At 37.8% G+C, this 26,868-nt stretch overlaps 1 long non-coding RNA gene across 1 annotated transcript in view; it reads right to left on the bottom strand.

The window, feature by feature from the left end:
• The window catches only part of LOC125103175 (uncharacterized), a 191,121-nt gene that overhangs the window by 19,616 nt on the left and 144,637 nt on the right, over positions 1–26,868 (bottom strand). Inside the window, exons 4-5 of the long non-coding RNA XR_007128304.1 lie at positions 21,847–21,985; positions 20,452–20,566 (exon numbers count right to left, since the gene is read on the bottom strand). This is a non-coding gene — a long non-coding RNA (uncharacterized LOC125103175). The remainder of the gene's footprint in view (positions 1–20,451; positions 20,567–21,846; positions 21,986–26,868) is intronic.

Here is a 26,868-nt window from a genome sequence, read left to right as displayed (position 1 = left end):
TAATTCATCAGTCTCATAATCAAGTGCCTCGGGGTCTTTTTAGATTTGTTGATCTTGGGGGGTATTCTTTTTGCCTCTAGGACACGAATGCTTGTTCCATTTCCCAGACTGGGAAAAATTTCATCCAGAATTTGTTCAACTATATCTTCTAGTCTTCTGTCTTTTTCCACCCCCTCAGGGATCCCAATAATTCTGACATTGGAATGTTTCATGGCATCATTTATTTCCCTAATTCTGTTTTCATGGCTTCTAAACTGTTTGTTCCATGCCTCCTCCTGACCCTTTTTCTCTATCATTTTGTCCTAAAAGACACTAAATATTTGTTGAGTTGAATTTAATGAAATTGAGTTATGTGGAAGAGAAACCAAAGCTTGAAAACTCATTTCCTCTGGAACAAGAAGAAACAGAGAGACTCAACATTGTTTTGAAGTCCTATCTTGTGCCAAGATGAAGAGGTAGTACAGTAGACAGGATAATGTGTTATAGCAAAGAATAGAGGCACACAAGAAGTTTGTACTTATTATGACCCCTAAGGCTGGACCATTTAGTTGGAGAATGAGCCTGACTCCAGCTATGTGATTCTTTTACCTTATTTAGTGGAGAAGCAAGTACAAGAGGTACAGACATGGAAGGAGGAAATTAGCCTTCATTAAGCACCTACTATGTGGCTAATATCATGTTCATTAGTTTACAAAGATTCTCATTTCATTGCTACATCTCTCAAGTGAAGTGAAGTGAATCTTTGGAGTGCAGTCACACTGCATTAACATTTTGAGCCCTAGAGAGTATTGATGTCTGACAGAATAATACGTGATTTTTCCAATGAATATGCATTTTAATATTCACCAAAGAAGCTGTGTAAAGATGTGACATCACAAACTTCTTTCTTCTTTCTTTCTTTCTCTTTCTTTCTCTATCATCATCTATCTTCTATCATCTACCTACCTACCTATCTATCATCTATATATCTATTATCTACTTACCTACTTAATATCTATATATCAATTTATCTACCATATATCTATTATCTACCACCTACCTACCTACCTACTTATCATCTACTTATTATCTACCTACCTACCTATACAGAGATAAGTACAGTTAGAAGAGGAAGACACAGAGTGAGTACTCAGAGTGCTGGAGTGCCCTCACTCAATAGGGCTTAACTTCATCTACCAACATTGTTGATGTTACCATTTTACCCTGAGGGTTATACCGGACTTGAAAATGTTATTAATGGAAAACAACTGTGATATATTACACTAATCCAAAATAGATGCTGGTAATATGTACTTTATCTTCCTTTATCATTCTGCCCCCTTTTTTTCCTCCTCTCTACATTCCAATAGTTATTTTCATGAGGCTGATGCTGACATAGTCAGAGTACCTTCCTTATGCTACTCCAAGGTCAAGGATCAATTGGGCTGTGTTTTCCCCTTTTGTACTCATACAGGTCGTGTTTTGGGATTGCAGCCAGGCATTTTGGTGAATATAAACTAGAAGCAACTTGCAGAGATTACTTTTAAAGAAGAATATATAGTTTTCAACTTTTTAAAAAAAGATTTTTATTTATTTGAGAGATAGAGAGCATGAGCAGGAGGAGAAGCAGAGGGAGGAGAAGCAAACTCCTTGCTGAACCTTGGGATCATGAGCTCAGCTGAAGGCACTTTACTGAGCCATGCAGGTGCCCAAGTTTCAACTTTTTATAGGGCCAGCAGAACTTAAATGCCTAAGTTGATTATTTATATGTTGTTACTACTGGGACCCAGAAGGAGACCTCAATGAAGATTCCAGGCCTCTAAGGTTACCATTTTCAGAAACACCCTCCTGGACCTGGAAATCTGCTTCTCTGGTAGGGATGTTACCCCTGAGGAACTGCCTTTGCAGTTGCTACACTGCAGAGGGAAAGGAGGTTAACTGGTTCTGGTTTTGAGGACTGGTGCTCTCTTTCTATGCCCCTTCCCCTAGATTATCTCTTAAGTCAAGCCCTGCCAGTCTACATGGGTTCTCAGTCTGCCAGCTTGCCTTCTTACATTATATCAGTATCCTCCAAATGAGAGGTCTGTTTGTCAGAACATCCTTTATTGTTCTTAGCCTCCCCAGCAACTAGAATGAACAGCCAACACCAGATGCTCCACAAAATTAATAAATGAAGGAAGGAATGACATGAATTTTTAAAATGAATTATAAGATAATCTTTTCAATATCTTTTTAGATACATTCAGTGATGGGCCCTCATTAGCTCCATTAGGCAACACTTTCACTTTAGAATTGCTTTAATGTCCCCAATTTGGAAACATATTTGGTCACCCTATATTCCACCATTTCCCCCTTTGCTTTGCTCTTTTGAACCCACAGACATAGAAGCCCATTATAAGCGCAGGGACATGAAATCCCCTGATCTAATTCAGATTTTTTCAGGCTAAACATCAAACTTTCCTCATAAATTGTGATTTTCAGACCCTTTATCATCCACAGTCCCCATCTTCTGGAAGTTCCCTGGATTATTACATTCTTTACTTAAAATATAGCATCCATCCCTGAATGCATTTCTTAGACATGGACTAAGCAATGACTTGGATATTCTTGTCTGCATCTGTCATCCTGCTACCTACAGAGCTCAAGGAACCCAGACAATGCAGCTCAAGTTCATCTCAGCCAAATGCACTTCCTTGCTTCTTGGATCATGCTTCTATCTTCAATCCTTCCCTAACTTTCTTATCATGATAGACTAGCTGGAAGGAAACTTAAGCACACCCTTTCCCTGTCACCTTTAACAAGAGATACAAGAGGGGTGCCTGGGTGGCTCAGTTGTCTAATTGTCTGCCTTTGGCTCAAGTCACGATCTCAGGGTCCTGGGATCAAGCTTGGAGTCACAGTCCTTGTCAGGCTTTTGTTCAGCAGGGAGTTTGCTTTTCCTTTTCCCTCTGATCCTCTTCTCTGCTTGTGCTCTCTCTCTATCTAAAATAAGTAAATAAAATCCTGGAGCGCCTGGGTGGCTCAGTCAGTTAAGCGGCTGTCTTTGGCTCAGGTCATGATCCCAGGGTCCTGGAATCAAGCCCCACATCAGGCTCCCTGCTCAGTGGGGAGCCTGCTTCTCCCTCTGCCTCTGCCTGCCACTTCCCTGTTTGTACACTCGCTCACTCTCTCTAATAAATAAATAAAATCTTGAAAAAAGGTAGATAAATAAAATCTTAAAAAGAGAGATAGAGAGAGAGAGAGAGAGAGATAAGAGGTTTCACGAGTAACCAGATTCTACTTGTATTCTCTCCCAGGTTTCTATTCTGATGGTTCTTTCTGCCTGAAGTCAACAATACTTCTTAATAAAAAGGAATCCCCCAACCCCAAAAGCACATCTCTATAAAAGCACTATCCCTTAGAGAAATGAAAGAGATGAAGAAAGTATTATTAATTTTCTTATGCTTTTTGACAAAATGGCCATCATCTTTGCTTCATCCTACCATATCTTATGCTGTCTTAACCCTGGAAGTTGGAGAGCAAAAGGAAAGTGAGAGGTTTACTCATGTAAAGTGAGTAGAAAGAGCTTTTTTTTTGCTCTTCCCAATCTTTTTAGCATTTCTTCCTATTTCTCCTTCCATTGAGCCACATATCTTCTGCCCCTGAAGTGGGATATGAAAGAGGAGTGGAAGCTGACAAACATAGTAGAATGGGGATCATCTCTGGGATTTATCTGGTCATTTAATGCCTATTAATGTAGCCCACAATTGCACTGGTTCCTTTCTTTGTCTACCATTAGACAGCGCAGGTTCTTACTGAGTTTGTGGCCATGAAAATCCCCAAAGGCTTGTGCAGTTGCCATCTGAGGCATATTCAGGATTAAAAATGTATCTTTTTCCTTAAAATAACTTGTTAATAACTAAAGCATTTAAACTCTTAGATTTGACTCTGGCAACAATTTGTATCTAACTGGCAAATACTGTTTAAATTTCTTATTTGATATGAATTGTCAAGTTGCTTTTATTTATATAAAACCTCCAACCCACTTCATTCTATTAGCTTATACTTTGTCTAGTGTTACTGCTTTGCAAACAGATTGTATATAGTAGATACACTTTTTCAGAAAGTTATGCTTTCTTTGTGAGAGCAGTGCTGTTTTTTAGGTTTTAAACAGCCTTAAAACTTTAAACAGGTGCCTAGAAAAAGATGTACTTTATTTTGGCCATGGACTTTAACATATATCTACTTACGCATCCTTTATTTTTTTAAAAAAAGTTTTTATTTTCAAGTTAGTTAACATACAGTTGTATTAGTTTCAGGTGTACAAAATAATAAGTTCATCCAAATCTTTATTTTTTGTTTCTTACTGTTATTGTTGTTTGCTTACTTAACTGTCAAAGACTGAGTGGTAAAGTCCATTATTACAATAAAATCAAGTTTCTGTTAAATTTTCCTTGATCTTCTAATAGTTTTGATTTGTGTATTTTGCCTCTTGACTATTCAGCTTATAGAGTTTTGTGACTATTCTATACTTCTTACAGATTATTCCCTTATTGATATAAAATATACTTGTCTTCTGATTTTATTTTTTTTGCCTTGAATTCTAATTTTTCTTATACCAATATTGCAAGCATTATTTGTTTGTTATCTGCCATTAACTGGTGCATGAGTTACTATCCTTTTACCTTAAATAAATAGTATTCTTGATGACAGTCTTCTAAAAATTTGGATTTGGATTTTTAAACTCTTTTAGAAGCTCTTCGGAATAATTTGAAATTATAAGTAAAGACCAATTGAATTATGGGAGAAGTCTGTGAACAGATAATTCCTTAAAAAGGAAAAAACAAGTGTTCAATACATATATGAAAAATTTTTGAACTCACGGTCAGAAAAAAAGTATAAATCAAAGTAGTCATTAATACCTAGGGTTTGTGGATTTGAGTAAAATAGATACATTGAGGGATAATATTGAAGTATATATCCAAAGAATGAAGATGTGCATTCTATTTCCCAGCAAATTTACAAAGGTGTCATAGAAAATAAAATTATTTTAGAAAATAAGAAATATGCATAAATTTTTTCTACAATTTTATTCATCATTGATATTTAAATTACAAAATATTAAAACAAAATTAGAATTCTAGTTAAGAATTGGATACATAAAATAATTTCATAAGATCCAACATGAAGCAGCCATTAGAAACCATGTTTTAGAAGTCATAAATTATTTTAGTCATAAAATATTTCACATGAGGGAAGCCTGGGTGGCTCAATCATTAAGCCTCAGACTCTTGATTTTGGCTCAAATCATGATCTCAGGGTCGTGGGATAGAGCCCCACATTGGGCTCTCCACTTAGCACGGAGTCTGCTAGAGATTCTCTCTCTCTGCCCCTTCCCCTGCTCACGCACATGTGTGCTCTCTAAGTAAAACCTTAAAAAGATATTTCATGTGAACAGAATGTTAAAAAAAAAAAAAAAGAAGGTTTGTGTATAATGCAAAGCCAGTTTGTGGTTGTGTAGACACACACACACACACACACACACACACACACCCCTTTTGGAGATTGAAAAAAAAAAAAAAAGAATGAAGGATATAAACCCAAGGTTAATATTAGGATCTGGAGTGACATTCATTTCTTTCTTATAATGTTTAAGATTTTGAATTCTCAAGAATGAACATGTTTTATTTGCAATCATTAAAGAAATAACACAGGTATACATGAAACTAATGTAACACTGTGTGTCAACTCTACTTCAACTAAAAAAACAACAAAAGAACACAAAACAAAACAAAAAACTCTAGGGTAGTATGCAGTTTTGGGTAAAAATAAATAAAAATAAACAAATAAATAAGTAAAACCTATCAAAAAAAAAAGGAAAGAAAAAAAGAAAATAAATGTTGGGACCAAATGCTGATAAAATGCTAAGTAAAATGGAGACTAAAAATACCCCTATATACATCTTATAACTGGAGGTTTGTAATCCTTGGGGGCGGGGGGAATCAAAACATGTTTCTAAAAACTAAGGAGGGCCATTGCAAGGCCCTGGAAATTTACTACTAGACTGAGGTATAATAATCTTCACTATGGTCATCTAAACAGTCATGAATCCTCCTAACCATACAAGCCCTATTTACTGTCCTCATGCCCATAGGATAATCATGAGAAGCTTTGTGAAATTCTTCACAGGATCTAAATACATTTTGTTTACTTAAAAATAATCAAAGTTATTTAATATGAGTATCTTTTAGTGATAATCAGGCTCGTTGTCAATATTAATAGCTTTCTTTTAAAATAGTATCAACAGGGACGCCTGGGTGGCTCAGTTGGTTGGACAACTGCCTTCGGCTCAGGTCATGATCCCAGGGTCCCGGGATCAAGTCCCACATCGGGCTTCCAGCTCCATGGGGAGTCTGCTTCTCCCTCTGACCTTCTCCTCGCTCATGCTCTCTCTCACTGTCTCTCTCTCAAATAAATAAATAAAATGTTTTAAAAAATAGTATCGCAAGCTCCTTTTGTTTGATTTGTAATTTTATTTCTTTTCACTGTTCCAAAATTCATTGTTTATGCACCAGACCCAGTGCTCCATGCAATACATGCCCTCCTTAATACCCACCACCAGGCTCACACAACCCCCCACACCGCTCCACTCCAAAACCAACAATTTGTTTCTCAGAATCCACAGTCTCTCATGGTTTGTCTCCCCCTCTGATTTCCCCCAACTCACTTCTCTCCATCTCCCAGTGTCCTCCATGTTATTCCTTATGCTCCACAAGTAAGTGAAACCATATGATAATTCACTCTCTCTGCTTGACTTATTTCACTCAGCATAATCTCTTCCAGTCCCCTCCATGTTGATACAAAAATTAGGTATTCATCCTTTCTGATGGAGGCATAATACTCCACTGTATCTATGGACCATATCTTCTTTATCCATTCATCTGTTGAAGGGCATTCTTTCCACAGTTTGGTGACTATGGCCATTGCTGCTATGAACGTTGGGGTACAGATGGCCCTTCTTTTCACTACATCTGTATCTGTGGGGTAAATACCCAGTAGTGCAATTGCAAGGTCATAAGGTAGCTCTATTTTAATTTCTTTTTTTTTTTAAAGATTTTATTTATTCATTTGACACAGAGAGAGAGATCACAAGTAGGGAAAGAGGCAGGCAGAGGGGAGGGAGGAAGCAGGCCCCCCACTGAGCAGAGAGACTGATGTGGGACTGGATCCCAGAACCCTGGGATCATGACCTGAGCGAAGGCAGAGGCTTCACCCACTGAGCCACCCAGGTGCCCCTCTTTTTAATTTCTTAAGGAATCTCCACACTGTTTTCCAAAGTGGCTGCACCAGTTTGCATTCCCACCAACAATATAAGAGGGTTCCCCTTTCTCCACATCCTCTCCAACACTTGTTGTTTGCTGTCTTGCTAATTTTGGCCATTCTAACTTGTGTAAGGTGGTATCTCAATGTGGTTTTGATTTGAATCTCCCTGATGGCTAAAGGTAATGAGCATTTTTTCATGCGTCTGTTAGCCATTTGTATGTCTTCTTTGGAGAAGTGTCTGTTTATGTCTTCTGCCCATTTTTTGATGCGCTTATCTGTTCTGTGTGTGTTGAGTTTGAGGAGTTCTTTATAGATCTTGGATATCAGCCCTTTGTCTGTAGTATCATTAGTGAATATCTTCTCCCATTCCATGGGTTGCCTCTTTGTTTGGTTGACTGTTTCCTTTGCTGTGCAGAAGCTTTTGATCTTGAAGAAGTCCCAAAAGTTCATTTTCACTTTTGTTTCCTTTGCCTTTGGAGACATGTCTTGCAAGAAGTTGCGTGGCCAGTGTCGAAGATGTTATTGCCTATATTCTCCTGTAGGATTTTGATAGATTCCTGCCTCACATTGAGGTCTTTTATCCATTTTGAGTTTATCTTTGTGTATGGTGTAAGAGAATGTCCAAATTTCACTCTTTTACACATAGCTGTCCAATTCTCCCAGCACCATTTATTGAACAGACTGTCTCTTTACTACTGTATACTTTTTCCTGCTTTGTCAAAGATTATTTGACCATAGAGTTGCAGGTCCATATCTGGGCTCTCTACTCCTTTTAATATATAGGAATCTCCAATATAAAAAGAGCCATAATGTATTGAACCTCTAACATATGTTTTCTATATATTATCTCATATAATTCTCACATGCATATTAAAAACTGGTGCCATCATTATAATCTTAGTACTGAGAAAAAAGATTCAGCATGATGTGGAAGTGACCCAAGATTTCACAGGTGGTGTTACAGATAAGAGTTAGGTCCTTTTCCTGTCTGGAGGTTTTTTATTCTTCCCTCTATCTCCATTTAATCAGCCATGAGATTGTTCTGAATTTTATTTTTATGTTGTGACTTTTAGATATAATTGAAACATCTTGAGGGGCTATGAAGTGAATTTCTAATTAAATGGGACCTTTATTGAGGTTATTGCTATAGCAACCCCCCAGGTCATCATTGGACAGGGCTAATTGGGGAAGCCTGACTGGTTCGGATTTGGAAACAGCTGTGTGGTTACCAGGGCAAGGGCTTCTTTCAGAAGGAAAGGGGTGCTCTTTGGAATATTAGGTAGGGTTCTTGCCAAGTCTCTGAAAATTATGCCCCAGATGGGTTTAGATTCTTCTCTATCCTGACAGTTCTCTCTTTGGTCATTTAAATAGAGAGTTGATAACTCTAGTCCTCACGGTAAATTTCCTTGGAGTAGATTAAGTCATCAGTCCTCCAGCTGCTACTTAGACAATAACTTTGAAGACCAGGGGATTCAGGTATAGTAAAAGAAAGCTACTGCTAGGCCAGACTTGAATGCTATCTCTATCATTTACTCCATGGTTGGTCTTGGCAAAATATGTAACTTCTCTGGCTTTCTTTTTTCTTCAATAAAATTAGAATAATATCTGCCTTAAAGAATGTTAGAAGGATTAAATAAGATAGTATATGTCAAGTGTGTACTATTAGCACTCACCTGCTTTCTGTCTGTGGTTTTCTAGCGTTGTTAACCAGACCACCCTAGGCACTGATGTGCTGATTGTGCCTCATGCACTGTTATTGTGCCATATTCGATCTTAATGAGATACTGCTCTAATAAGTTGTATCAAAATGCCCAAGTTTAAAGAAGTCAGTGGATATACTACAAAGACTAGGTATTTAGTCTTCAAAACATATATACACATATACAACAATACTGATACAGAGGATCTGATTGAGTCAAGCTGTGAGTCATTTCTTAATAGGTTAATAGACCTTATTATTGTTTGTCACCTTTTATTAAACGATCTTATTTATTTATTTGAGAGATAGGGAGAGAAAGAGAGCATGAGCGCATGAGTGGGGTGGGGGGAGTGGCAAAGGGAGAAGCAGACTCCCCACTGAGACAAGAGCCGGAAAGAGGGCTCACTCCCAGGACCCCAAGATCATGACCTGAGCCAAAGGCAGGTGCTTAACCAACTGAGCCACCCAGGTGCCCCTAGTTGTTTTTAAGGTGGAAATACAGGCCTAAAATATTTTAATTAGTGTTGGGAGGGAGTCCAATCTGCATTCATATTTTTTTTCTACAGATATTCACTGAATACAAATATTCACGCATTCTGGGATAAGTACATAGAACATAGACAACGAGATGCTTTGTGTCCTTTAGGAGTAAACAATCAAAAAAAAAAAAAAGCTAAAATGAACTTTTGGGACTTCATCAAGAAGTTTCTGCACAGCAAAGGAAACAGTCAACCAAACAAAGAGGCAACCCATGGAATCGAAGAAGATATTCGCAAATGACACTATAGACAAAGAACTGATATCCAAGATCTATAAAGAACTCCTCAAACTCAACACACACAGAACAGATAAGCACGTCAAAAAATGGGCAGAAGACATAAACAGACACTTCTCCAAAGAAGACATACAAATGGCTAACAGACGCATGAAAAAATGCTCATTACCTTTAGCCATCAGGGAGATTCAAATCAAAACCACATTGAGATACCACCTTACACAAGTTAGAATGGCCAAAATTAGCAAGACAGCAAACAACAAGTGTTGGGGAGGATGTGGAGAAAGGGGAATCCTCTTATATTGTTGGTGGGAATGCAAACTGGTGCAGCCACTTTGGAAAACAGTGTGGAGATTCCTTAAGAAATTAAAAAGAGAGCTACCCTATGACCCCGGAATTGCACTACTGGGTATCTACTCCAAAGATACAAATGTAGTGAAAAGAAGGGCCATCTGTACCCCAACGTTCATAGCAGCAATGGCCATAGTCACCAAACTGTGGAAAGAATGCCCTTCAACAGATGAATGGATAAAGAAGATATGGTCCATAGATACAGTGGAATATTATGCCTCCATCAGAAAGGATGAATTTTTGTATCAACATGGAGGGGACTGGAAGAGATTATGCTGAGTGAAATAAGTCAAGCAGAGAGAGTGAATTATCATATGGTTTCACTTACTTGTGGAGCATAAGGAATAACATGGAGGACACTGGGAGATGGAGAGAAGTGAGTTGGGGGAAATCGGAGGGGGAGACAAACCATGAGAGACTGTGGATTCTGAGAAACAAATTGTTGGTTTTGGAGGGGAGGGGGTTGGGAGGTTGTGTGAACCTGGTGGTGGGTATTAAGGAGGGCATGTATTGCATGGAGCACTGGGTCTGGTGCATAAACAATGAATTTTGGAATACAAAAAAATTAAATTTAATTTAAAAAAAGAAAAAAAGAAGTTCACAATCTAGTTGAGAGTGTGGCCAGGTGGACACTCAGGTGATTATAACTCAAGGCAATATGAGGTGCTGTAGGGGCTGGCATGGCCACTTTATTTTAGTGCTTGGGCCAACTGAAGGTGCCAGGCATCTGAAAGGCATCACGTTGCCTCCAGGGAAAATAGGGTGTAGCAAAAAAAGAGCATGTCTGCCAGCTTCACAGTTTTGCCTTTCACTGGCTTTATTATTCACATCTCAGCAAAACTGAGCCTCAGGATCTGGAGGCAAATTCACTGAGCTCTTCTGTAACATTCCACTACAGCTAAGAGAGTTATCAGGGTCTTCAAAGAGGGCTCAGAAGTACAATGTGATATAAATATAGACATAAATATAAATATAAATATAACATAAATATAGACCAATACTGGCTACCTAGCACAGATCATAGTGCATACACCTTAAAGCCCTGCTGATCACTCACTAACAAAACTGGGGGAAATAATTTGTCTTGGAGTTTGGTTTCCTCCTGTTTTGCCTGGGGATAATTATATTTATTTAAAGTTTGTTGTGAAGATTAAGTGAGATACTTCTAGAGAGAGTTCTAATTCATATTAAGCCTTCTACAATTATTAATTTCCTCCTTGCTATTTCAACCACCATCATGTGCCTTGCCTTAACTTGGATGAGAGTTCTACAGTATTCACTGTGGTTAATGGTGATTACGGTCTCCTTCATTCCTTACTATTTGTTATTTTGAAAGCACAATGTTGTCTAGGGTAGACCACAATGTTGCCATGAACCACATGTGGCTGTTAATAAACTCTGATTAATAATTAACTCATTATTGCCATGAGTTTTTGGAATTTTAGAAATTCAATGGAGACACCTTTAATAAGCAAATAGAGTGTAAGTTTGTTTTAAACTATTCCCCCTTTCATTGAAAATCATATCACCTAGAGATAATTAAATTTTTCTCAAAAATCTTAATCAATTTGCATATACTTTATTCCAACGAGTGATGATAATAAAAAGTGTTTAAATGTTAACTTTTTAATCTTCAAAAGCATAAATAAAGATATTTACTTAGAATAGAGGGAAGTGGGATTTATCAGGTTGTCCAAATCAGTAAACTCATTTTTCAGAGAGAAGACTAGAAGATATAGTTGAATAAATTCTGGATGAAAATTTTCCCAGTCTGCGGAACAGAACAAGCATCCCTCTCCTAGAGGCAGAAAGAATACCACCAAGATTAACAAATCAAGAAAGACCTCAAGGCACTTAATTGTGAAACTCATGAATCGTAACTTTAGACAAGAGCTTCTGAGGGCAGCTAGGGGGAATAGTTTCCTCACATACAGAGGAAGGTCCATCAGAATAATGTCAGACTGTCCACAGAAACCTGGCAAGCCAGAAAGGGCTGGCAAGACATATTCAGGGCACTAAATGGGAAGAACATGCAGCCAAGAATACTTTATCCAACAAGGCTGACATTCAAAATGGATGGAGAGATAAAGAGCTTCCAAGACCGGCAAGGTTTAAAAGGGTATGTGACCACCAAGCCTGCACTACAAGAAATATTGAAGGGGGGTCCTATAAAAGAAGAAAGAACCCAAGAGTGACATAGAGCAGAAATTTACAGAGACAAACTATAGAATCAAGGAATTCACAGGCAACACGATGTCAATAAAAATGTATCTTTCAATAATCACTCTCAACTTGAACGGCCTAAATGCTCCCATAAAATGGCACAGGGTTGCAGACTGGATAAAACAACAGGACCCATCCATAGGCTGTCTACAAGAGACCCACTTGGAACCTAAAGATACATCCAGACTGAAAGCGAAGGGATGGAGAACCATCTTTCATGCCAACGGGCTTCAAAAGAAAGCTGGGGTATCAGAGAAATTAAATTTTAAGCTAAAGACTGTAGTCAGAGATACGGAAGGACACTATATCATTCTTAAAGGGTCCATCCACCAAGAAGATCTAACAATTGTAAATATTTATGCCCCCAATATGGGAGCAGCCAACTACATGACTCAACAGTTAATCAAAATAAAGAGTCATATTGATATGAATATATTAATTGTAGGGGATCTTAACACACCACTCTCAGTAATAGATAGATCATCCAAGCAGAAAATCAATAAAGAAACAAGAGCTTTGAATGACCTCACAGATACATACAGAACATTCCACCCTAAAACAACAGAATACTCATTCTTCTCGAACGCACATGGAACTTTCTCCAGAATAGACCACATACTGGGTCACAAATCAGGGCTCAACCAATACCAAAAGACTGAGATTACTCCCTGCATATTCTCAGACCACAGTGCTTTGAAACCGGAATGCAACCACAAGAAAAAGTTTGGAAGGAATTCAAACACTTGGAAGCTAAAGACCACCCTGCTTAAGAATGTTTGGATCAACCGGGAAATCAAAGAACTTAAACAATTCATGGAAACCAATGAGAATGAAGATACACTGGCCCAAACCCTATGGGATACAGCAAAGGTGGTCCTAAGGGGGAAATACATAGCCATCCAAGCCTCACAAAAAAAAATTGAAAAATCCAGAATACACCAACTCTCTTTACACCTTAAAGAACTGGAAAATCAACAACAAATTAAGCCAACCGGATGCACAAGAAGGGAAATAATCAAGATTAGAGCAGAGATCCATGAGTTAGAAGCTAGAGATAGAGTAGAACACATCAATGAAACTATAAGCTGGTTCTTTGAAAGAATCAATAAGATCGATAAACCACTGGCCAAACTAATCCAAACTAAGAGAGAGAGAACCCAAATTAATAAAATTATGAATGAAAGGGAAGAGATCACGACTAACACCAAGGAAATAGAAACAATCATCAGAAATTATTATCAACAGTTTATGCCAATAGGTCAAGCAACCTAGACGAAATGGATGCATTCCTGGAAACCTATAAGCTTCCAAGACTGAATCAGGATGAAATTGACAACATGAATAGACCAATATCTAGTAACAGGACTGAAGCAGTGATCAAAAACCTCCCCCAAAACAAGAGCCCACGACCTGACAGATTCCCTGGGGAATAGAAGAAATAATACCTATTCTCCTGAAGCTTTTTCAAAAAATAGAAGGAAAACTTCCAGACTCTTTCTATGAAGCCAGCATTACCCTGACCCCGAAATCGGGCAAAGACCCCATCAAAAAGGAGAATTTCAGACCAATATCCCTGACGGATATGGATGCCAAGATTCTCAACATGATCCTAGCTAATTGGATCCAAGAGTACATTAGAAAGATTATCCACCATGACCAGGCAGGATTTATCCCTGGGATGCAAGGGTGGTTCAACAGTTGCAAATCAGTCAATGTCATAGAACAAATCAATAAGAGAAGAGAGAAAAACCACATGGTCCTTTCATTTGATGCAGAAAAAGCATTTGACAAAACACAGCATCCATTCCTGATTAAAACTCTTCAAAGTATAGGCATAGAGGGAACATTCCTCAACTTCATAAAATCGATCTATGAAAAACTCCACAGTGAGTATCATTCTCAATGGGAAAAAGCTGACAGCCTTCCCTTTGAGATCAGGAACACGACAAGGATGCCCACTCTCACCAGTTGTTCAACATAGTACTAGAAGTCCTAGCAGCAGCAATCAGACAACAAAAATAAGTAAAAGGTATTCAAATTGGCAAAGAAGGGGTGCCTGGGTGGCTCTGTGGGTTAAGCCTCTGCTTTCAAATTGGCAAAGAAGAAGTCAAACTCTGTCTCTTCGCAGGTGACATGATACTTCGTATGGAAAACCCAAAAGGCTCCATGCCAAACTGCTAGAACTCATACAGCAATTTAGTAATGTGGCAGGATACAAAATCAATGTACAGAAATCACTTGCTTTCTTATACACTAACAATGACAATATAGAAAGGGAAATTAGAGAATTGATTCCATTTACTATAGCACCAAGAAACATAATAAACCTAACCAAAGAGGTAAAGGATCTGTATTTGAGGAACTACAGAACACTCATGAAAGAAAGTGAAGAAGACATAAAAAGATGGAAAAGCATTCCACCCTTATGGATCGGAAGAATAAACAGTTTTAAAATGTCTATACTGCCTAGAGCCATCTATGCTTTCAATGCAATACAGATCAAAATTCCACTGGCATTTTTCAAAGAGCTGGAGGAGACATTTGTATAGATCCTTAAATTTTGATGGAATCCTAAAATTTGTATGGAGCCAGAAGAGACCCCAAATTTTAAGGAAATGTGGAAAAGAAACACAAAACCCGGGACATTATGTTGGCTGATTTCAAGCTACACGACAAAGCTGTGATCACCAAGACAGCATGGTACTGGCACAAAAACAGACACATAGACCAGTGGAACAGAGTAGAGAGTCCAGATATGGACAAATAATATGGTCAAATAATCCTCAACAATGCAGGAAAAAATACAAAGTGGAAAAAAGACAGTCTCTTCAATAAATGGTGCTGGGAGAATTGGACAGCTATGTATAGGAAAATGAAACTCAACCATTCTCTTATACCATACACAAAGATAAACTCGAAATAGATAAAAGACCTCAATGGGAGCCAGTACTCTGTCAAAATTCTAGGGAGAACTTAGGCAGTAACCTCTTCAACATCAGCCACCGAAGCTTCTTGCAAGGCATGTCTCCAAAGGCAAAGGAAACAAAAACAAAAATGACCCGTAGGGACTTCATCAAGATCAAAAGCTTCTGCACAGCAAAGGAAACAGTCAACCAAACAAAGAGGCAACCCATGGAATGGGAGAAGATATTCACTAATGATACTACAGACAAAGGGCTGATATCCAAGATCTATAAAGAACTCCTCAAACTCAACACACACAGAACAGATAAGCACGTCAAAAAATGGGCAGAAGACATAAACAGACACTTCTCCAAAGAAGACATACAAATGGCTAACAGACGCATGAAAAAATGCTCATCACCATTAGCCATCAGGGAGATTCAAATCAAAACCACATTGAGATACCACCTTACACCAGTTAGAATGGCCAAAATTAGCAAGACAGGAAACAACAAGTGTTGGAGAAGATGTGGAGAAAGGGGAACCCTCTTATATTGTTGGTGGGAATGCAAACTGGTGCAGCCACTTTGGAAAACAGTGTGGAGATTCCTTAAGAAATTAAAAAGAGAGCTACCCTATGACCCCGGAATTGCACTACTGGGTATCTACTCCAAAGATACAGATGTAGTGAAAAGAAGGGCCATCTGTACCCCAATGTTCATAGCAGTAAAGGCCACAATCGCCAAACTGTGGAGGAAGCCGAGATGCTCTTCAACGGATGAATGGATAAATATATGGTCCATATATACAATGGAGTATTATGCCTCCATCAGAAAGGATGAATATCCAACTTTTGTATCAACATGGATGGGACTGGAAGAGATTATGCTGAGTGAAACAAATCAAGAAGAGAGAGTCAATCATCATATGGTTTCACTTACTTGTGGAGGATAAGGAATTATATGGACATTCGGAGAAGGAGAGGAGAAGGGAGTTGGGGGAAATTGAAGGGGGATAGGAACCATGAATGACTGTGGATTCTGAGAAACAAAGTGATGGTTTTGGTGTGGAGGCAGTTGGGGGTTGGGCGAGCCTGGTGGTGGATATTAAGGAGGGCATGTATTACATGGAACACTGGGTGTGATGCATAAACAATGAATCTTGGAACACTGAGAAAAAGAAAGTTTAAAAAAAAAACCCTCTTTTTTCTTAATAGAAAGTGGCTATTTCATATTCTTTCTCAGAGTGAATGGTTTGGATCCCCTAAAGAACAATCAATTTATCTGTTTTCTAAAAATGAAAAAATTTTGAGTCACACTGTTCAGGGTATGTCCACTTAAATGTATTGATTATGATAATATCTTATTTGTGAGTTTAGAACATTTCATTATTTCTCAAGTTTTTCTTTTTCTTTTCCGTGCCTGATAGGAGATAAGACTTTGTTTCAAATTATTCTAATAAAGATTACTTTTTTATTTATTTATTTATTTATTTATTTATTTATTTATTTATTTATTTTCAGCGTAATAGTATTCATTGTTTCTGCACCACACTCAGTGCTCCATGCAATCTGTGCCCTCTCCAATACCCACCACCTGGTTCCCCCAACCTCCCACCCCCCGCCCCTTCAAAATCCTCAGATTATTTTTTAGAGTCCATAGTCTCTCATGGTTCACCTCCCCTTCCAATTTCCCTCAACTCCCTTCTCCTCTCCATCTCCCCTTGTCCTCCATGCTAGATTACTTTTTGGTTTATAATTTTGGCTCTTGGTATTTAGGGATTCCTATTGTAAGATATGCTGAGATATGAGGTGGGCAATACATTTCTAGACTAAAAGAGTAATCTAACATAAAACGGGACATTTTGAGATGGGATGATGTTATCACAGTGTCATTCCTTTGGGCTCTCTTTCTTTGGAAAATACTAACTTCCCTCCTTGAGGGGCAGGCTCTGATGGGCATTCCTAAGTTAACACAGGAACTGGGAAAAGTGCTACTAGACTACCTGTGTTAGTACGTAGTAGCCAAAAAGTATGCCACAAAATTAAGTTGTGATATTAAGTTAAAATACTTTGTCATCCCATTGGTACATAGAGTGAGACTCAGTTTCACCTGGCTGGGCCATAGGAAATTACAGATCTTTGTATTTCTTAAGTCATTTCCTTCTATTTACATTTAAATTGTAGGAATGGCATGTATCTGCAAAGAACCTTCTGGGTGTCCTGGGTAGAACTGTTTTGTTTTTCTGTTTTCAGAGAACGTCAAGGTTGTACAATGTTGATTTTCCTGAAGACAATTTGGAAGGTAGAATGCTGGCTGTGCTAATGATGGTTTACTCTAAAATTTCTATTTCTCTTGTCATAATAAAGCTCCAAATTTAAAATAGAAGTCTAAATTTATAGTAGGTGATTTTAGTATGTTGGTCTCTAAATTCAAAATATGTCATAAAAAATAAAAACAAACTGAATAATAATTCGGAGGGCTTCATTGGTCACCATAGTACTTAGTGAAGTAGAAGTTAATTGGTTTGTGCTAGTTACCAGTCAACAGAATTTGAGGGGATAGGTCAGGAGATTAGGTACTGGAAGTGCAAAATTGGAAAACATCTCCCCTCTTTTTATAGATCAGAAGGGCTAAACATTGCTTGTCTCCTTCTACTACAGTTTGGACCTATCTTCATTCAACAAGTCTGTTGAGCTGTATCCCAGCACCTCTCTGATAAGAGGCTCACATTCCTCAGAGTTTTCTACAGACTTCATATTGTATTTGCCCCCCGCCCCCTTAAAATGGTATGAGATTTTTAGCTGTTGGGAAAAATATTAGAAAGGCAAGAGCGACAACACGAGTTTCCAAAATCCTGTGAAGTCTTGTTCTAAATGAGTGAGGGACATCCAAACTATTTCCTGGTTCTATTGCCATTTCTATTCTGTCGATTTTACTGAAATAGAACCACTGATTGAGAGTCTGGCTAGAAATTCTCGGAGACTTGATACTCCACATCTTAGTGTGTTTGGGATATTATAACAGAGTCATAGACTGGGTGGTTTATAAACAATAGAAATACATTTTTCACAATTCTAGAGGCTGAAAATTTGAGATCAGAGGGCTAGCATTGTCAGGTTTTGGTGAGGACCAATTCTGGGATAGAGAAAGAGAGCTAGTTGCTTTCTGGTCTCTTCATATAAGGACACTAATTCCATCCATGAGGACCCAGTTTTTATGACTTAATTTCCTTTCAAAGGCCCCACTCCAAATACTATCACATTGGGGATTAGGTTTCAGTTTATGAATTTTGGGGGGTTGCAATGTATAACAAGCAGCTTTCTGTTCCTGGTGCTTTAGCATGTTTGGGGAATGGGGATGGGATATAGTATCTCAATATTGTTCATACATATTTTCATCAGAAAACTTAAGAGAAATGTGTTTCAACTACTGAAAACCTATTAAAGACCATATATCTATGTTTATTTGGGGCCTAATATGTACAAAGCAGACACGATTTTTGCCTCATGGAGTTTCCATTTTAGAGCATTTCACTATAGATGATGGGACAGCAACATATTCAACCTTTTCATGAAGCTTATAGTGGGAACCACTAGCAAAACTAAAATGCATCAGATTGGAGACAATTTGAACAAAGAGACAGGCAGGAGTAGAAAGAAAAAACGAATAAAAAGAAATATGTGCTTAGCTGCAGAGGTAGGGATAAGGTGAAAGGCACAAGCAATTCTGTGGGAGCCACTCAGTGGCCCAGACCACCCAGCCCTGAAGTACACATTGCTCATTGCTACAAGAACTTACACCACTTCAAAAGTAAGATCCTGCCCCCTTAGCATGTCAGGGACCTGATATTATCAGTTTGGGCCAGTCAGTTACCGTGAGTCAGACTCAGTTGAATTGCTGAAAGAAAGCAGCAGGCTTTTTGAGTGCCGGTCTAGACTATACTTTCCTCCTTTTACGGCTCATTATAAAAACATTTGTGCTGACATATAAGCTGATAAATGCCAACTGGAGTCAACTCACTTGAGAAGAAAATTATGATTACAATTTGGTGGCATTTCTTTTAGTATTTAGTATTTCTTTTACCCTGAATCAAAGAATTGGAATTAGGATCAAAAATTGTATTTTCTCACCTCTGTGGGAAAGACCTTCAGTAGCTTTACTGGATCAGAGTAGATCCTGTCCTTAGGACAAAACCCAAAAATTGCTGCTTAGCTTTTCTCAAATCATACACAGTCCTTGCTGCCTAACTCATCTTCCTACTAAACACATTTCTTGACAAATTTTCCCTTTTCTTTAAAAATTCTCTTCTGGTCTGTCTGGATTATGTATTGACCTATTTATTTTGAGTGTGGGTGGTTTCTGTGACTCCTCCTAGCTCAAAAATTTAATGACTGAATCTAAATTTTTAGCTCTGAGTACAATGGAAATCCTTACCACAATGCATGTGCACCTGTTTCACTTCCAAAGCCCACTGAGTTTGCATATCTGTGGTTGTTTAGCTCAGGAAACTGGATTGTGTTAGTGAGGCCTAGGTTATAGTTTTGACATGTAGGTGACAGTTAGCATACATGTCCTGAGGGCCAGACTGTTCTCGGAACCCAGACAGATACTCTGCACATGTATGGCCATGGTCCTGGAGGACCAGAGGAGAGGCTGAAGGCAAATCTGAGTAAATCCATCATCATAAAAACAACTCAGCTGTAAGCCTTCCTGATGAGGTGTCTCATCTCAGTAGCAACTTCTTTACATATGAATGTGAGTGCATAAATATGTGGTGGATGCATCTGCAAGTTTTTCAAGTGAGAACTTGACAGGTTTGGGCTAGTCCCAGAAAGTAGACTTGGCAAAATTACCATAGTGCCGGTACACAGGGTGGAGTTTCCATGAGTTAGGCCACTGCTGCTCAATTTCCTGCCTCTTCAGCCACAGAAAAAAATAAAACAAAACAAAAAACCAGGCTGCAGTTTTCTTCATAAACCATTGTATAAATGACTCTATGTCCTCAGGGGTGGTCAGATCCAAAGAACTCTGTGGAAGGGACTTCTCTGGCCATAAAAAATCATCATGGATAGAGTATATATCTTATGGCCAGTTACCACATGGAAAGAAAGGAAACAAAAGGGAATATTCTTACCTTTTAGTGGGTTAGGGGGAAAGACTTCAAAATGTGAAGACACAGATAAGTCAACAATGATAACAGGAAGAAATATACTTACCTAAATACAATTAGACACAGGTAGCCAAGTAGTCTCATCCATGGACAGCTTCACACCAGAAGTAATTCTTGAGCAGAGTTTTGAAGATATAACCAATCTAGTAGGAAGGATATTTCTGCGAAGAACTTAGACATGAATGATGTTTACTTTGTAGGTTGCACAGAGGAGCAAAAGTGTGAGTTATAAAAATGCATTTCTTCAGTGCCTTTGGCTGCTTCCTCTTAAAAACCAAACAAAAATCTGTCCTTAAACTTAATAACCTTCTGTATCTAATGATGCCCTAATCCCGTCATGAAGGCTGTACATGAATATCCTAGTTCTTTTTCTAGACACAAGGTAGTACTGTATTTCTCTGCTTTCTGTGACCATATGACTTGTGTTGGCCAGTAAAATAAGAATGAAGTGTCAAGTATTGCTTCCAGGAAAAAGTATTTAGTTGTCATTTGGTAATTCTCTCTTTTTCTTGTTACAACAATTGCAAATGCTTGTGTTAACTGGAGTCTACTGTGTTGAGCAGAGTCCCCTGATGACCTGCATTAGATGTGTAACACAATGAAAAATAAATCTTTGTTGTGTCAAGCCACTGAAATTTGAAAGGTGCCTCAGCAGCATAACCTAGCCCCACCTTGGGTGATTCAAATGTCATATTTTCTCCATGGCTGGCCTTTCTTTGAGTCCTCAGCTCCCTACACTCTGATTTCTATGCCTAACATTTGAATGAAACTGTTGTGGAAAGGTAACGGAGTTGTCATATAATACTGTTGACCACTTTCTTAAAACTCTCTTCTCCCTTGATTTCAATGACATCAGTCTTTTGACTCACCTTTTAGATCACTAATTATATGTTTTAGGTATAAAACCCAAATAAATCTCATCTACTTTCCTGGTTTTGAACTAATATGATGTGACTGTTAGGCTGATAACTCCTAAATATGTATCTCCTACTCCAATACATGCCATACAGCAAAGGCTTATATACATACAAAGGTCATTCAAAACAACATGTCCACAATTGAGTTTACATCTCCTACCAGACCTGATTATTTTTCAAAGTCACAAAATCATCAATTGGGAATCTTATTTGATTTCTCTCTCACAACAACAGTTCCCCAATCTAATTTTTGACCAGAGTTTTTCTGTTTGGTTTCTAAATTTCATCTGTCTACATCTTTCTTTCCAGACTCTCCGTATATATATAATAGCTTCTGGATTGGTCCTATATCAAACCCTTCTCCATGGAGCTTTTGGAGAAATCTTTCTAAAATATAAAAATTATGTTTCAGACCGCTTACATAAAATCTTTGATGTCACCTCATAATACTAGAGTTAAAATCCAATGCTATGAGAGCTTTTAGTGAGTTGTCCCTTACCCAACAGAATGGTTTCATGACCTACCACATATGCTTTATACTTTGGTAACATGCTCTTCCTCCTTTACTTCCCTGAACCATGTTCTTTCTTTTTGCCTTGTACATCATGCTGTTCCTTGTGTATAGACTTCATTCACCCTGATAATGTCTCTTTTCTTGTTGTTCTACTTAAAACAAAGAAATAAAGAAGCAAACAAAAAACCATGGAGCCTAATGTGGGACCTGAACTAAAGACCTTGAGATTAAGACCTGAGCTGAGATGAAGAATAGGACGCTTAACCAACTGAGCCACTCAGGCACCCCATGAGCTCTGCTTTTAACTGAGGAACTCTTGGGAACCATTATAGAAACTTAAGAAGGTGACAATATCCAGATGATCCTTGCAGAGAGTAATTAGAATGGAAGGGAATTGCATGGGTAGGTATTAAGAAGCTACAGGATCATGGCTTTTGATTCCTCAGAATTTCAGATTTTATAATTCTGTGATTCATGCCTATTATGTTTAATGCTGGTATAAAGTATCAAAGGCAGAAAATTATTAAATACTTTTTAAGTTTAACAGAAGAGAAGACAAACCATTTGCAGAAGTGAACATTTAAGCCTTTAATCTAAATCTTAGTCTTCCATAGTTTTTTTTAACATTAATGTTAAACTTAATTTTGACATTTATGAAATGATCAAAGCTACTTATGCTATATGTAATATGTCTCTGGTTTTCTTTCCTATTGCCTTTACTAGAAAGTCTAGCCTCTTCTCTTATTCTACTAAATATTCTTCACTATTCTATTTTACTCTGTGTGTGTGTGTGTGTGTGTCTCAATGGAATGTCCAGAATCCTGGAAATGGAGAGAGGGTGATTGAGCGTGGTTGGCTCTTACTAGAATCATACAAATGGGTGAGGAATAAACCTCCCAACACTTCTTGGGCTCTCAAATCCTCTGTCCTCCCAATTCTTTTAGGGCTGTCAGCCTACTTATCTTTAGCAAAAGCTAGGCATAATTTCAAATGTCACATTGCAGAGAAATCACTCTCTGTCACCAAAAAAGAGAGAGACAGGGGAATGATGCCTTTTTATATCTGCAACCTGGCACTGTCAGCCATTTGGAATTTGTCTCCCAGACTGTCTGGCTTTGGCTTGGAGATGGCAGGGTTGCTGTGTAGCACAAGGAGGTGCAAAAACAAACATGGGCATAAAATCAAATACTTGACTGTAAGAAATGTTCTGAAAGTTATAAAAGTGAAATACTACTTCCAGCTGTCACTTTATGCAAGGATTAAGTTGAGCTCAAGGGGCTGCAGAAATGAAGGAAGAAAGTAAATTATTCATTACAGTAACTATGCAAGTTGTAGGAGATGCCTGGGTTTTCAACTCTTGGATTACTTGTGATCCCTTTGTCTATTCATCTACATACTCACTCATTCACTTGTCTTTATGTGTATATTTGAAGACATGTTGTTGCTGTTTAGGTGGAGAGCAAAAGCTTCATATTCTTTCCTTCCTATAGCCAAGAGCACTCTGCCCATTGGTCACCCTTTCTTTAGCACATGTTCCCCCTTGTGGTGGTTCCTTCTTAGGCTCATGATCTGCCCCAAGCATTGTTTTTTTTTTTTTTTAAAGATTTTATTTATTTATTTGACAGAGAGAAATCACAAGTAGGCAGAGAGGCGGGCAGAGAGAGAGAAGAGGAAGCAGGCTCCCTGCCAAGCAGAGAGCCCGATGCGGGACTCTATCCCAGGACTCAGATCATGACCTGAGCCTAAGGCAGAGGCTTAACCCACTGAGCCATCCAGGCGCCCTGCCCCAAGCATTGTTGAAATGAACATTATCATCCAATGATCAGAGTGTAAGTCCATCGAACACAGTTAAGTGTATATTAAGACTTTGATTGATAGAGTGTGCTTAGATGTGCTCTTGCTACTGTTTTCTAGCCATGGATATCTATAATGCACAGCTCTTCTTCATATTGTTCTATGAAAGGTATTGCTCACTGGCTCAGTATCCTTAAACTGATTACATAACATCATCATCCATGTCCATACATGACTAGGACCAGCGTCAAGTGTCTGGGAGGGCTTTCAACTGACTCAGTATTTCCCCATTTCAACACCAGTTCAGAAGCATGTAGCAGAGACAAAGAAGGTGATTTAGCCACATTTTGCACTGTGCCAATCCTATATCTAGCTTTCATTTTTAACATGGCAGTTGCTGCCTAAAACTCATATAGATGTTTTACTTGTTTTCAGGGAGAGAGGGCTTATTTTCAAATATTGTTTAAGAACCCAAGTTTTCCCCTCTATAATCTAGCTTGCTAAAATCTAGATCTTGTCTGAAATGTAGTATTTCTCAAACAGATTGCCTTTATTAGACTTTGATTATTCATGACTGCAGGAACTCTTGAAGCACATGCTTAACTTATTCCTGCCTTAAGAGAAACACTTCCACATGTGGATTTGAGAGCCATGTACTTGGAGGAAAATAGGCTAATCTGATCATAAACCATGGAGCCCTCCTAAAACTGTGTAAACACTGACAGAGGTATTTCTCAAAGTCCAAGCCAGAAGGAAGGCAACATTTTGTGAGGTATGTGAACATTCATTCAAATTCAAAGCCTTCATTCAGCCTGTGGAATTTGTACTGAGCAGTATGTCTCATCCTCTGCCAGCCGGCACCCAGTGTAATATTCTGAAAAATTAAATATTTTTGCTAATGGTGTTGTTTCTTAGCTATTTAAAAATATTTTCTAATAAAGGAAAATGTCAAGCCATGTCAAGAGTAATATTTTATGCTATTCAGCTATTAAAATCTTGAGCTGTATGATGAAATTCTTAACTCACCATAACTTTCACCATTCTATGTTAACAGTCATACTGTACAAGGGCTGAGAGCTACCATTTGTCTTTTGCTTATAGATAAAATATAGTAGGTATTAATTACATAGGCTCCTTGAATTTTGTTTCAAATTTTATCTTGACAGTATTAAACTTATTTTTAAAAATCTTTTAAGAAGAAATTATCAAACAGCACTGTGATACAAGAATACTAAAAGAAGGAGAAGCACAGTTATATTTTTATCACAGAAGAGTACTGTAAATAACTTTACACTCATGAGTCAGAGATGTCCTCAGTGAAGAGCTTGCCCTTGTGAAAAAATGAAATGTTATAATGTTCACAAGAGAGGATATCCATTTTGAACAAAGTGAGGGAAATTAGGGCTGATGGATTATGGATAAAATAGTAGCTAATAAGGTTAATTTTGTACTTACTATGTGCCAGGCACTGTGCTAAGTACTCTCCTGACTTGAAATTATCTCATCTTCCAAACACTCCTGGAGATAGGTACTTTTGTTATTTCCATTGTATAGCCGCAAGAACTGAGGCACAGATGAATTTAAGTAATCAAGAGTTATGGGCAAAATTTGTGGGACAAAGGGAACAGGTTTTGTTTTGGGAATGTAACATTCTTGTATCTTGAGATTACTGTTGGCTTTCTTATCAATCATTTATGAAGATGATTTTTTAATGATTGCTATCCATTTGGATGGTCTTCCTGTTACACAGAATTATGCCAGCTTGCAAATTTTTTTGAGGTACTCTAGGACAGGAATTCTCCAACTTTGTTCCTTGGATTCCTAAGTATCCTTGAAACACTTTTAGGGTGTCTGCAGGTCAAAATTATTTTCATAACAATTCTAAGCATTATTTGCATTTCTCACTGTGTTACATTCGCACTGCTAGAGAAAAACAATGGTGAATAAAACTGCTGGTGCCTTAGCACAAATCAAGGCAGTGGTTCCAAACTGTACTAGGGGTCATTGTATTCTTCCCCACCAAATAGTAACAATAAACATACAAACAATTTTTTAAAAAAAGCAGCTTCACTTAAATTGTCCTTGTTAAAGCAGCATAAATTACTAAATTTATTGTCTTGACCCTTGAGTACACACATTTTTTTGAAAGATTTTATTTATTTATATGAGAGTGAGAATAAGAGAGAGTGAGAGAGCATGAGAGCGGAGAAGGTAAGAGGGAGAAGCAGATTCCCTAGGACTCCAGGATCATGACCTGAGCTGAAGGCAGTCACTTAACCAACTGAGCCACTTAAGCGCCCAAGTACACACATTTTTGATATTCTATGAGAGGTACATGTAAATCACTTCTGCTACATATCAAAATATGGTGGTTTATCTCAAACACTTGTGCAGTTAATTCGGTTGTGGGCTGAACTAACCACTTTCCCCACGGAACACTATTTTTTATCTGATAGAATGTCTGACAGACAGACCTTGGTAGTTCAGAGTTGGGTACACATTTTCTCAAAAATGAACAAAGTGAGCCTGACTCTTCAAGGAAAATAACTGATAATATTTGTTGTCAGTGATAAAATACAAATTTTAAAGCAATACTCAGAACTTTGGAAGACATATCCACCAGCATGAGTAGAAAGCTTTCTAATACTTCAAGACTTTTTTATGGACTGTGATCTCACAGATGTGTATGATTTTTTTAAGTTACTGTATGCTAACAACTGATTAATACACGATGTTGTAAAATCATACATAAAAAAGATCCATTCAAAATAGAAGATATACCAATGGATTTTAGTGTAACAAAATATGAAAAGTTGATTGATAATATTCCAGATTTTACATTGCAACTAATCTTTAAGAAATTAGTACTAGTTGATTTTGAATAAGATAGTGGAAGAATATCCATAATTCTCTGAAAGGTTATTAGAATAAATTTCCCTTTTCAATCTACATATTTGTGTGAGGCTGGATTTTCTTATATACTTCAACTAAAACAACATATCCCAACAGATTAAACATAGATGTAAATATGAGAATCCAGTTTTCTTCTGTTAATTCAGATATTAAAGAGAGTCACATTGAAAAGTGAAAAAAAATGCCACCCTTCTCACTAAATTGTGTTTGGCTTTAAAATAGTTATTTTTATAAAGATGTGTTTAATTTCCAATGCATTAAATATTTTTTAAAAGATTTTATTTATTTATTTGACAGACGGAGATCATAGAGAAGCAGGCAGAGA

Source organism: Lutra lutra, chromosome 6, assembly GCF_902655055.1.
Source record: "Lutra lutra chromosome 6, mLutLut1.2, whole genome shotgun sequence".
Classification (NCBI taxonomy): Eukaryota; Metazoa; Chordata; class Mammalia; order Carnivora; family Mustelidae; genus Lutra; species Lutra lutra.
Note: the sequence above shows the minus strand (reverse complement) of the source record. Positions and strands in the feature narration are given on the sequence as shown.